This window comes from Paramormyrops kingsleyae, chromosome 16, assembly GCF_048594095.1.
Source record: "Paramormyrops kingsleyae isolate MSU_618 chromosome 16, PKINGS_0.4, whole genome shotgun sequence".
Lineage (NCBI taxonomy): Eukaryota > Metazoa > Chordata > Actinopteri > Osteoglossiformes > Mormyridae > Paramormyrops > Paramormyrops kingsleyae.
Window position 1 is genome coordinate 7,260,591 of NC_132812.1, and position 14,258 is coordinate 7,274,848.

The 14,258-nt window shown below is 39.6% G+C and overlaps 1 protein-coding gene across 9 annotated transcripts in view; it reads left to right on the plus strand.

The window, feature by feature from the left end:
• The window catches only part of LOC111846094 (low-density lipoprotein receptor-related protein 1B), a 342,141-nt gene that overhangs the window by 89,522 nt on the left and 238,361 nt on the right, over nucleotides 1–14,258 (plus strand). The gene's annotated exons all lie outside the window — the stretch shown is intronic.

Consider the following 14,258-nt stretch of genomic DNA (forward strand, 5'->3'; position numbering starts at 1 on the left):
CAGGATGGGTCATGTGATTTGCATCTAGACGGTGATAGGCTATATTTAAAAGTCTGTAAGCCTGGTGATGAAGGTTCTTAAAATGACAGAAAAATAAATAAATAAAACAACATATTTTATTAGGTATTTTAAATATTTTTAATACATAAATACAATCTCTCAGAGTATTTTATTACAAATTGCATCTGTTTTTTCCATCCAGCAGAATACAAAGTACAAAATACTTTTAAAAAATGTAATACATATTTAGAATACATTTGATTGAAATACTGCCCATCTCTGATGCTTGGCATGTACAGATTAGTGTAAAAACTTATTTGCGAAGTCCCATAATAGCAGCAACGAATAAAATGAATCGAGTAATATATGTCCGAGGGTATGTGATGCATTTTGATGCCAGTGAATGGTTTACTGAGCAAAGTTCATCCATCTAACAGACTGTAAAGACACCTTCCCTGCTTGTGACAGGCCACAGAGTGCTGCTTACGATGGGGGTCGCTCACTGAAAGTCATACGCCATGCGCTGCTGGTTGTGTTGCTGAATCGTTGTGTGGTTTTCAGCATGCCGGCGGATTCTCAGGCAGGGAGCGCTAGGCCTCAGCCTGGCGTCAGGAAAACCAAAGGTGATGCATGATCACCATGATACTACAGTGTCCACCATACGTTTTAATATATAAACGTTATATGAAAAATGACAGCAAGTAAGATTTACTGCTATGGAGGCCTAAAGATTCCCCAAACACAGAAGGGGACGTGGTCATACTTACCAGAACTTTCTCTTCCTGTATAAGCAGACATTATGTTCAACGTGTTTCCCATCAAGTGCTATATATGCTTCCAGCAGAGACCAGTTCAAAAACCACTCAGCTGTAGATGATGTCTTTCTCCATGAGTGACTCCAGAAAAAGAGCATAACAGTGTAATTTCCTCAGTCAAAGGGAGACGTCAGTTAATGTGTGTTTACTTGGACTTGCAAGGACCCCCGTGAAGTTTCAACCCGAAGCCATTGGTCTGGAGGCTTTGTCAGTGTGTTTTGGTGGTGGGGGGGGGGGGGGGGGGGGAGACGACTGCAATACAGGCACCAGTGTTTCATTTCAGCCTGCACACTTTTGCCTGCACATTACTGGCCTCCCTCGCTCCTGTCACCTTTGTTTTATTCTGTTATTCCTTCTCCCTATTATTGCAGGAGAAACACCATCCGCGCCAAATCACATCCTGAATGCATTCGGGTTCCTCATTCACATTGGCCTTGTACAGCAAACTCCCCTCTTTGAAATATCCCGCTGTAAGCAGTAGAGAAACAGAAAGTTATGTGAGTCACTTTGGATGAAACAGGCCGTCACAGACCCGGCGAAGTGTTTCTGCAGTGAAACGCTCGCCAAGTGGATGCCAGTGTCTTCTGGGGCTGTCCCTCTCTGCCATCATGCCACCGGTGATGCCAGCGGCTGTCGCTGCTAATATGCGTCTGATATTACATTTCAATGGTTATTTTTGTTTGATGAGAACTCAGTCGGGGGCTGTGGAAGAAGTGAATAGGCCATGATTGAATTTGGTCGCAAACACTTAAGAATATTACCAGCTCATATTCACTGCCTCTCTGTTCATAAATTTCAATCAGCCTTTTTGCATAAATAAGGGGTCTTTTGCCTGTTTTTCATAGCATTTGTTGAGGGATATAACCTTTTGAATAAAAGTTTTATTTACAAGCTGATACTAAAAAGCATCAGCTTGTAACTAAGCATAGTAATATAATTTGTTACATAATTAATGTCCACATAATTTTTATATTGCATAATTTATGAAATGCCCTGTGATGGGTACCTTCTCCTGCCTGGGATAAACTCCAAAACTGCACTGGAGAAACATTAAAGCAAGAGATGAAGAGATAATTAATATAAATATGATTAATATAGCCATGATTTATCTAATTATATACTGTTTGCATAATTGTGGAAATTTACATGAATGGTAATGGTTAGACTTTCTCAGGGGTGCACAAGATATCACTGGCAATGACGAATGCAAATCAGCTCGCCTGAAAATAAGGCCTGACAGCTAGTGTGTGTGCAGGGAGCCAGCAGGGTGGTCAGAAACCAGGAGAGGCATGGCCAGTGATGTCAGCAGGCACAGCCTCAGCCCAGACCGTGATTGGTTAATAACAAAACCCCATCTTATAAGCCTTTGTTATATCCTCACAACCCCTTCATTATCAAGACAAGTCACTGATCACGTATCAGCTTTATTCCTGGTTTGTGAATATGTGAATAATTAAGTCTTACATAGTACTTGGCAGTATTTCTCTTCTGTCTTTCATTTAGACCTTCACGGGCATCTTAAAGGCTCAGTTGCAGAAGAATATGTGCACGGTTCATTCACAGGTGGTGACCAGGTCTGGGCTGGCCATCTGGTATGGCGGGCATTTTCCCGTGGGGCTGAGGGGTTTATGAGCCAACAAAATTCATCGTATGGGAGCCTCCCGCCCCCCCAATCAGCAGCATTTATTGTGGAGACCACTACTCCCCCCCACCCCAACTGGTGAAATGTATCATGGGTATGCTTGTGTGGTGTGCCTGTCTGGGCAAAAGTCCAGGGCTGATTTTTAATCCCAATTCAGCCCTGGTGGTCACTGGATGGATGCATGGATGAATGGATGGATGGATAGATTGATTGTTTCAAGAGGCTGGGTCTTTGATGTGCTTTCAGGTCTAAAAAACCTACAAAAGATTTGCACACATGGATCTTAAAATATGATTAGCCAGCATAATAATTAGATTATGAATAATTAGATTATGTCTGAATAGTAGACTTACGTTTTTAGCCACAGGTTTAGAAACTATTAGATCTTTCATAAATATATAACAGATATAGAAGCCTGTCTAATATATATTAATATATCACACTGCAACATCATCTGAAGGGGAGAGCGTGAATATAGCAACGTCAAACAGGGATGGAAGGATAGGACTGGAACTTATGTTGGTTATGGGAGTGGACACTGGTTTGATGGAATGAAAACTGACAGCTGATTTGGTGCAAGAAACAGGTGGGCAGAGTGAGCAGGCTTGCCACCCAGAACAGGATGTCCACTTTCACTGCCCTCCCATCTAATATATATGCTAAGAAGTTGGCCAATGTGAGCCAATTTTGAAGCATTGCAGGCTGATGCTAATGTATGTGTTTATTATAGATGCTATTACTTATAATAACAAGATTGATTAGATGCATTTATTATTATAAGAAGACAGAGATGGGCCACCCTCTCCTTTTATATTCTGTTAAATTAGCCTCTCCGCTTAGGTTCATCACAGAAGTATTCTAATGCAGATTGAGTTGAAAAACGTAATTAAAATGTTTGTCCATTTTATAAATCACTCATCAATGTCAATGCATCAGTGCATCAGATAATGGAAGAGCACAATTAATGTGATGACGACAGTGCTTATTTAACTATTAGAATATTCCAGTCTGTTACCAGTGCTCAGCCCGGAGTCTTCTCTGGTCTGCAGTTCCTTTATCCAGACCTAGTTATGATTTTTGGTGTTGACGGCTCATATTGAATTCTAATATACAAGGATCGAATATGAACACTTAATAATCAGTGAGATCACCACTGTATAAAAATATATGCATTTTATATGGCTTTCTTTTAGTAACTATATCCTATTTTACTTGCAAATCCTCCAGTTGATAATACTCTAGTTGTTGTTCACGAAGGCATAAAAGCCATGAGCGAGAGCTGAGCGAATGGGGCGATCCTCTCTTTCTATGAATAAACATGATGGCATCCTGAGAATCTCTTCATAATATCAACCATATGGGAAGTGATTTTTTTTTCTGAATAATTTACGCTCCACTTTACAGAACTAAACCTTCATGCAAAACAAGACAATCAGCTTATCCCACTAAGCCACCTGTCTCATACTGCACACGAGTTAGCATGCACCATAAAGAGACAATGAACGCAGGCAAGTCTACAGGTGCGTCTGCATAATTACCTGCATTGCGCCTGGACACAGGTGGTTGTTGTCCATCTTCAAGAATTATTACTTGCTTCCGATTGTTTTCTGGAAGTCGTGCATCAAGTTGAGAATGCGGAGTAACAGGGATGGTACCAAATTGTATATTACCTAAAACTCACTGAAAATCTGTAGATAAAATTATAGAATGTTAATTTTATTTAAAAGATTTGGAGTAGCTTGTCATTGTATTGTTTCTATTAAATTCTGAAGTCTAGCTTGCTATGCAACATGCTATAGTAATACTATATTAAAAAAAAACCTATAATGTTTGTATGCATTCATATAGTTTCAGTATTCATTGTCATGTTTGTTCAGAGGAACACAGTGAGATTCTTACGCAGTGACAGGCGTATGGGGGGTGATAGGAAAAACTGCAATACAGGACAAAAAGCAGTGCAATAAAAGACAAGGCAGTGCAATATAAGAACAAGTGGACAATAAATAAGCAATAAATAGGTCATTCATTGGGGATAAGGCTGTGCAAATAACCATAAAGTATTAAAGTGCTGATGAAGTTCAGGAGGACAATATTAACAATACTGTGCAATACAATGCAGTATATCTGGAGTATACTGTATATTCATAACATTAAGGTGTATTTCATACTGCTGATACAATGACTGTGATACTTGCTTTTATAACCTCTTGTGCAAGTGGAAAAAGATACACAGAGTTAGTATATGGGTACTTTACTGAAGAATGTCTCAGACTCCATCTATTTGTCTCCTGGCCTTGGAAATAAACAAGATGCAGTCATCCTTCGTGACTTTCTTTTTCGCGGTTTCAAGTTTTATTTGTCAAGCGCAAACACAGACGACAAACGCGCACCAATGCGCAGTGAAATGCTTTTCCAGACCGCTGCATGGATTGTGCTCTAGAGGGAAATATGTAATACAAAGAAAAAAAGAATGAAAAAGATAAATAACATAGATTGAAATTATAATGAGATTTAAATAATGCTAAAAATAAAATAAAAAATAAAAGAAGTGAAAGACAAAAAAAAAAGTAATGATATCAATGGCACTGCTATGGCTCTTATGTAGGCTTCATTCTCAGACGGTTTAACCTCAGGACCGCGTTATTGGTGAATGTTGTCGACTTGGGGGTAGCATGGTGACAACCTTTTTTTAAGCACACGCTCCGTGACCCACTGCAAATTGTCCTGCGACCACACAGTTGAGAAGCCCTGATCTTGACAGCGGCAGTATTGTGAGCGCCGGATGATAATGCGTCAGAGGATGCTGCTCAAACACTGATACATATTAAATCAGAACAGGTGGTGCCTCAGGAGACAGACAGACAGAAGGCAGGGGCAGATGTGAGGCCAGTGATTTATACAAGGAAATAAAGGCAGAAACAAGCACAGGGGCACACTGGAGCTGCCCAGAGCACCGTCTAAACTGTGATTAACGGGAGCCGCTGGCATCTCCCCTCTGCGCTGCATGATGCCAAAGGAGTGTATCCCCATTTCACCGGGCAATAAAATATTTATCCCGAGAGCTTAAAGACACCATGGGGCTCTGTTGGAATTACTTTTTCCAGTATCCCAATGGCTAAAGGATGAATGATCCGGAAAGTGGCGAAGGATTGTTGCCATGTGTTCTGGGGCTGAGAAGGAATCTGCTTCCGTGGGTGGGAAAAGAGCCTAAGGGCACTGCCGCGTGTCGACTGTGGAGAGAGACCCCATCCATTTAGGACGGCAAAGACAGCACATGTGCAGGTGCTTATTTTAAAAGCCCTCAGATTTAGATGGATGTGGTCCATTGTACACGGTCGATGACTGAGTGACTGGTGATCACAGCAGGTCACTGTCAATAGCAATAACATGCCTTTAGAATGCCATCCTATTCCTGTATATTTATTAATTAGACACAGACAGGGAGACCGACAGATAGATACAGCGCCCTCCACAGTTATTGACACTCCTTGTAAAGATTTGTAAAAAGGGTTAGAAAAAATCCACCTTTTGGTGAAGCAGCTTCACGTCACATTTGAAAAATGAGAAAAATCCAACCTTTCATTGAAATAAATGTAATCAAAGAAAAACAAATCCTTCATCAAGAAATAATTATTTTCAACATAAATGCATGTTCCACAATTATTGGCACGCAAACATTTAATACTTTGCACAACCTCCCTTTCCCAGTATGACAGCACTGAGTCTCCTATAACATTTTATAAGGTTGGAGAATACAGAGCAGAGCATCTGAGACCATTCCTCTGTACAGAATCTCTCCACATCATCCAGGGTCCTAAGCCCTCTCTTGTACACTCTGCTCTTCAGCTCAGCCCACAGGTTTTCAGTGGGGTTCAGGTCAGGGGACTGAGATGGCCACGGCAGAAGCTTCATTCTGTGGTCAGCTAATCATTTCTGTGTTGATTTGGACATGTGATTAGGATCACTGTCCTGCTGGAAGATCCAGTGACGACCCAGTTTTTGTTTCCTGGCAGAGGCAGCCAAATTCTGATTTAAAATCTCCACAATACCATGCACCCTAAAAAGGTTTCCAGGGCCTTTGGGGGAAAATCAAACCCACAGCATCACAGACCCTCCACCATATTTTACAGCTGGGATAAGGTTCTTTTCATTACAGCCATCCTCCATTTTACACTAAACCCACCTTTTTATTGCCTTTATTGCCAAAAAAATCTATCTTTGTTTCATCAGACCATAGAACATGGTTCCAATCAAAGTTGTAGTAGGAAACATGCTTCAGTTACATTGTGTTCAGTGTAATTTGCAGGGGTGCCAATAATTGTGGCACATGCCTTTTTGTTAAAAATAATTATTTCTTGATGATGGATTTCTTTTTCTTTGATTACATTTATTTCAATGAAAGGTTGGATTTATCTCATTTTCTCAGGGTCACATGAAGCTACTTCACCAAAATGTGGATTTTTTTTTCTAACCTTCACAAGGGGTGCCAATAGTTGTAGAACTTTGTTAATCCCAAAGGAATTGTAGGTTTTAGACTGTACGGAAGACATTTAGACAGTAATAAAGAGTAAGCATAAATAATAACAATAAACAGAAAGAGTGCAAAGCATAATTATTTTCATATTCTTGCACATAGCTTTGGTTCTACAGCCCCTCCTCAGCAATGAGCTTCTGTCAGTCTGTACAGTCCAGACAAACTGCCCAGGGGTGACCTGGTGAGGGATGTTCCCACCATAACAGTAAATGTCCTTGACAACAAAGCCACTTATGTCCTGCTTTTGCGGCACTTTATCGTAATGTAAGGCTTTCTCACAGTGTCCAAGAGATTTACATGGTCTTTGAATGTGTCGTGTTGAAAAGAAAACCATCTACATTTCGAAATGAAGCTCTTAATCTCTACAATGTGCTGCTTATCAAGCAATAGTCTGGAATTACTTGTCTCTTCTTAAATATCTTTCTTTGTTGTATGCCTTTGATAGTTTTTTTTGTTAGTCATCAAAAGCATTTTCACCATTTATTTTGTCTTGTTAAACATATTGAAAGTTTTAATCCTTGGTCTCCTATGTAACCCATGTATTAACTTTTATTTTTTCCCCAAAGTGCTCTTCTTGTTTTCTGCTGGGTGTCGTACAAAATATTTGCTTGCATAGCTTTCATAATTTTTACTTTTTTATTATTCAAACTACACAAATGTAACGATAAACCTTTATGAATAAAATAACTGTATTTAATTTCCGATAATACGTTTTAACCCTTTGAAAACTGAAGCGCCTGCATAAACACTTGCTCGTACTATCTGGCCCTAGCAGGTAACCTTGGCCCATGTTCTCCATACAGTAACAGGAACATTGCTGACAGCACAGTGGGGACTGAGTGACCTGATCCTGAACACACTGCTATCAGTATCATATTTGAATGGCTTTCCTTTAATGAATCAAAAAAATGCATTAAAACTACCCTGCTAATATGCTTTAGGTCTTAATTGTTTTTTTTTTAAATATATCCATTCATAGTGGTGATAGAAAAAGTAGGTATGGGCATAAAGTGTCATCGATTTTTCTTTAGTGTCAGTTAACTTGTACCTTTCAGATTCTAACTGGTGTGAAGGTGTAATTGCTGTCAGATATGAAACAGACACTTAATCCTTTTTAACTTTCAACTGTTCCTGTATTTATGTGGAGCCTCTCACAGCTTCTGACAGCCAGATTATTACTCTCTGTAATGGCAGGAAACAATCTGGCAAGATCAAATCCTATCACGATAGATTTCACTTTTCCAAACAGCACTTCTTTAAACTTTTATCACAATGTAAATGATTGATAGAATTACTATCTCCCGTCTTTGTGTTCAGCGTTCCAGCTTTATTTACTTATGATTATTTTTAATTTGTATTTATCTGACTGCTTAAAATTGGCCACTTAAAAACAAATAGCTATATCTATAATCCACAAAAGATCAGTAAATGTGATGTATATTTTGGAAATATAATTACATGATAATGAAGAATGAAAGTATATATGTCTTTAATTGATGGAATCATGAGAGGTTTGTCAAATAAATTTCAGCAAAACATCTTTTTTTGTATTGTAGTAATAAAGCTGTTTAATGAGACAGAATTCAAATCATTTTAGCTATTTGCTGTTTTCTTTGTGTCATAAATTGAAACAAACAATCAATTTCATTTTGTCACTGACATACATGTAGTTTGGTTTCTATTCACGGAGTCAACCAGCAGTCTGAGCAAATCCTAATCTAAAGTTGCTAAGATTTATTAATTCCCATTCACTTAAAATCATCTCAACTTTATTCTCTTTGTGGCTTTAACTTTCATCGACTGTAAGGAGAATCTTTTATCCACTAGACTTTGATTTAAAATAGTGTACATGGGCTGTATCCATGTTTGCGGTCTCCTCTGCATGTTTGTGTCCCTACCGTACTATGTGAAGGAAAACCACCCTGACTCATTAGCTCATTCTGCCCTGTGAAGACCACACTCTCCCACATCATGACATATGATCTTCTACTGGGTTCCATGTCCCATTGCATGACTATAAAGCAATGACTTTTTCAACAAGTACCTTGCTGTGCAACACCCCCAGGCAGTCAAAGAAATTGTTTAATGCCATCTATTTGGGTAGCAGGTGTATAGTTGTATTGAAAAAAAGCACAATTTAACATTAGAACATATGCAGTGTTTCCCCTAGGTTTACAGCTTTGGGGGGGGGGGCAGACAGACACCGACAGGATTCATGGTGTTCATGCATTTCTTTTAATGACAGCAGTCATTTGTTTTTATGATGATTATCCACTAAGCGTGCAGCTTTTGTCACTGCAGTGTATCTTTCTGGGAACGCAGATATTTTTGTCTGCTTTTCAGGTGGCTGATGCAACAAATTTTCCAAGGCGCGCTCTCTGTCCGCTGGTCGGAGTGTGCTCACCTGTGTGTGTGCGCACGTTACTGTGCCGTGCATTGGGGCGGAACTCCGCCATGCGTGATACAGAGAGCAGAGGAGAATTATAAACGTGCGACCGTGTAGAGACAACAATGACAAGCTGTTGTGTATATACGATAAATAACATAAGGCTATTTAGTTTAATAAAAGGACAATGTATAGACCTGTTCTATAGGAAAGGTAACCTTAAATGACTTCTGTCGTGATCTGGCGCTATATCCTCCTGAGACCCGAGGAAAAAAGTGTCCTTCAATTTTAGGTTATTTGTCTTTGGAGGAAATAAGACATCTTACAACTTAGATTTTTTCAAATTTATTTTTATTTTTAATTTCACAGCATGTCCTCTTTAGTGTACAACAGGAATAAATACGTTTCATTACATGAGTGAAAAGATAGATGAAAAAACAAAATGTCCACTACAATGGACATAAATGAACGGGTGGGGTCTCAGGAGGATATGGAAAATAAAATTAAATAAAATTAACTTGATCTTCATGGGGGGACGGGAGGTGCCGTTGGAGGGGAGGGGGCGGGGCGCCCCCCTAATACAATGGTAGGGGAAACACTGATATGCAATATCACAATAAACACTAACAAGAATTTCTTCTGTTCTCCAAAAAGTTCCTGATATTGTTTCGTCCTGCCCGTCATGTCCAGTGTTGGGAGTAACGGCGTTTAAGTATAATGGCGTTACTAACGGCGTTATTTTTTCAGTAACGGAGTAATCTAATTAATTATTTTTCCCATACTTGCAACGCCGTTATCGTTACTGAGAATGTTAAGTAGCGCGTTACTAAAATTTGGTTGAATGACGCGTGAGATGTCAAGCTTTGGCTTTATCAGCTGCCTGACGAGAGATAATGATGACGCCATTGCAAATGCGATGATGATTGGCTGGGTGGGCGGATGCCATGCTCATGGTGTCTCACTGCACGCTCACTGACACTCTGACTTCCACTACCTCTGAACACACTGGACAGCGACAATGGCGACGAGCCAGGGAAATTCAAAGGTAGCGTTCCCGAACTGGAAGTACCGGCACTACTTCTCCCTCGTCGAAATTAAAGGCAATAATGTATATGTATCATGCACGCTATGCCCAGGAAAAAATATATTATCCACGTCTACCTCAAGCAACTCTAACCTTATGAAGCACCTTACATCTACACATGCTAACACGAAACTTGTTGCTGCTGCTAACCAGACCCCAAGCCCAAATGCAGCTAGCGTGAGCTCCTGCGAAGGAGACGGAGACACTGCGTTAAAACAAGCATCGCTCGATTTTTCGGGTCTTAAATGCAAAGTGTGTTAACATTATTTATTTTCAATATTTAATTTGGTTACTTTTCGGAATATTTAAGAGTAGGATAGTGTTCCGTTTATTGTGCAGTAGGCCTAATATACAGTTTAGGGGTGGAGCCGAACCCGAATACGGTATTCGGAAAGGCACAAATAATGTGTTTTTTACGAATACTTATTTCGAACAAATACTTAAAAAAATATTTGTATTCGGGAACAAGAAAAACTTTATATCAAAAAGCTGCTTTTCCTCTTGAGACCGCAGTGCATGCCCGGATGAGTGAGTGAGTGAGTGAGTTCAGGAGTCGGGGGGGGAGTAAAAGAGGTGACTGACACAGGCTGCTCCACACAGCAACAGAGAAGGCTCGGCTGAGCGAAAAAAAGACTTAACTGTATCACTATTTTTGTACCTTAACTGGGTTCCGGAGGCAGTTTATAACTTTCGGGAAGCGGAGTTTGATCGGGAGATTATTCCATTACGCTGCATTATTGACGTCTGCAATCAGGTGCTCTCATGTTCGCTCTGTTTACGTAGCTCTGTTAGCTCGGTAATTTAGACAATAGGCTGTTGACAGAGTAACGTTAACGTTTGGTTAAAAAGGTTAAAACAATGCTTGTGTAGTTGTGTCGAATTGTATGCACTTGTAGGAGTTATATGGTACGTTTAAGTTACTCTGTCTACTGCATATCCATAATTATTATAATAGATATAATTAAAGAATACTTACACTGTAACGTAAATTAGAAGTGCAACGCAAAAAAACAGGATTTTTACGCCTCTTTTGAATTTTACTCGAATACAAATACAAATACTTTTCCCGCCTCAACAAATACAAATACAGATACAAATACCGGCTGCTTTGCACACCCCTAATACAGTTACAGAGTAACTGCAGTACTTAAAGGCTAGATTTTCCTTTGTTTCTTTTTACCCAAGTTTACATTTGTGTCTTAATTTTGCACTTGAATTTTATTTTCAATTTTTATTTTTTATATGTTTTTTATTTCTAGGCATATCATATGGCAGGCTGCAAGCTAAGTTCAAATAAATACCAAATGTTCTAAAATACTGTTTTTATTCTTCAATCAGTTATTGTAAACATCTTTGACGTTAAAGATGTTATATAACATACTGTATGCCCTGTAGAACATAAAAAATAATGTCAGTTATGTTGCTGAGTAACTAATTACTTTTACAGTGTGGTAACGGAGTTACTAACTCAATTACTTTTTGGCAGAAGTAATTTGTAACTGTAACTAATTACTTTTTTAAAGTAAGATGACAACACTGGTCATGTCTGCCTGAGCCTCCTGTCACCTCCCTGGCATGGTCCTGAGGAGCCACGCCTGTGGCTTGTAATCCCACATTAGTCTTGGTATTTAAGTACCGTATACGTTTGTCTCATCATCCCCACTCTGGTCATTGATGTCCATCCTCCTATCTGCCCATGTCCTTCCCCATATAAAACCTTCTCGTTTTGACCCCTCGCAGTCTTGTTTGTTTCCCTGCCCCCTTTCAGTTAAATTAACCCTTTTTTGTTTGCCGATTGATTGCCTTCAAGTCTATCATCCCACATTTTGTGACAGATATCTTGTTGGATGGCTAGAGGAACACAGCCTCAGTTGCCAAACCTCTCCTCAGGGGCGCCCCCTGGTGTACTGGATGGCTGCTGCAAATATATGGGGTGAATTTAGGAAAAGTTTTTCAAATGGTTAAACTGACACATTTCGATAGACATATAATTATAGTTACAGCAAGTTGAAGATCATATCTTTGTATGTATTGAAAAATTGCATCCATTTTTGTCTAATATTTATACCGAATTACATGAAGACCCCACAGGATATATACCATATATATATGTACTATATATGTGTATATACACTGTGTGTGTGTGTGTATTTATATATAATATAAAATATGTATTTTCCAATGGAGGAAGATACCACTGTAGGGTGCACAGGATAACTCCCAGTGCTTTTGTGCATAATGCCATTTGCCTGCATAATGAAGCCGACAACTGAGCCGTCAAAATCCTTCACCGTGGGAAAGAAGCACTTGAGTCTGTAGGCTTGTTTTGGCCAGAGTATCACAGGTACCTAAATGTTGCTCAGAACGGGGGGATGGGTGACTCATCTGACTTTTTTTCCTCTGCCTAATACACAGCCTGCTGTGCTCTTTGCAATACTAAGCACGTACATATACTTTCTTTGGTGTAATAAGGGTTTTATGTGCTGAAGCTCAAGCACAGTATCTCTCGATGTGAAGTTCTTGAAAAATCGGACTTGAATCTGCCTGTCTGTTCCATAGATTGTGCCCGGTGATGCTGTAGACATTTGCAGGCTACTGATTCAGAGTGATTTGAGCAAACGCCTGGGTGTCGTGGTCGTGTGTTTTCCGGCTTTGATGCCAACAAAAACTTGGCAGCAGTACCCCTGGATACTCGTGCTAATCATGCATGAAAACTCTCAAAAACAATGACATCTACCAGCAGTTGTCAAAAAAATGGGCAACTGAGCTGTAACATTTTTTCTACATTTACTACATGGCGCTAAGCACTGTGGGATGTTACTTGGTTAATTAACTCAGGAACCGCACCTATTGCTTTTAGTGTCTCTTATTTATTCAGATGTTTCCTTTATTTTGATTGCTACTGTACCATGAATGTCCCATAGAATGTCCCAACCACTGTTTGAGCAATTAATTCAATCAACAGCTCAAGTAAGCCTAATTAATTAAGCAAGAAAAAAAACACATTATACAAGATGTGCACTGAGAACCAGGGTTTGAAGGTAAGTGGTGTTGATCCTACATAAGATGTAGTCATTTGCCTTCAGATGGTCCGTCGTGTAGCAGCAAAGTTCATGCTGATGGGCCTATACTGAATAGTGCGCGTGAAAACACAGCGTCACGTGTTTGTCGTTCACATTCCCTCGGCAAGGACAGGCGGATCTGCAGGGAAACGCCGGTATGTTATCTTCTGTCGAATAACAAACATGTAAAACATCTCCCTCGGTAAGTTACAGCCAGGGATATTAGGAAGCATTGGCACATACATCACAAGACACAGCATGATGAATTCCCTGGTACAGCAGTAAAGTGCATATATAACAATGTGCTGATAATGATTCATAATGATTGTAAAAAAATGTGTGCATTGCACCACATTTTTATTAGATGAGTTTATTAGATTGTTAGCAAATGAATCTTAATTAGCCAGTCCTGTACGTTAAGGGTTCGTGTTCCTTTAAACCTGTTTTGCTCTTCTCAGTGCAGCTATGAGCGTATTTTAAGTTCAGTTTTGTGTCTTATCCAGTGTGATAGTTTGTAACCTATAATGTTTTTTTTTTTCTTAAATTATATGAGCCTTTTTAATTTGACTTTAAATCGAGCAATTATGGAAAGATTGTGGGTATGGCTCCATGTAATCCAGCAGGGATTGGTAGCCTGGAGACACAGAACCAGACCAGGAGCCTCACTCACGCCAACCGCTCGTTGGGATTCATTTAATGAACGATGTCCGACCGTTGCATCAGTTTGAGGTGAGC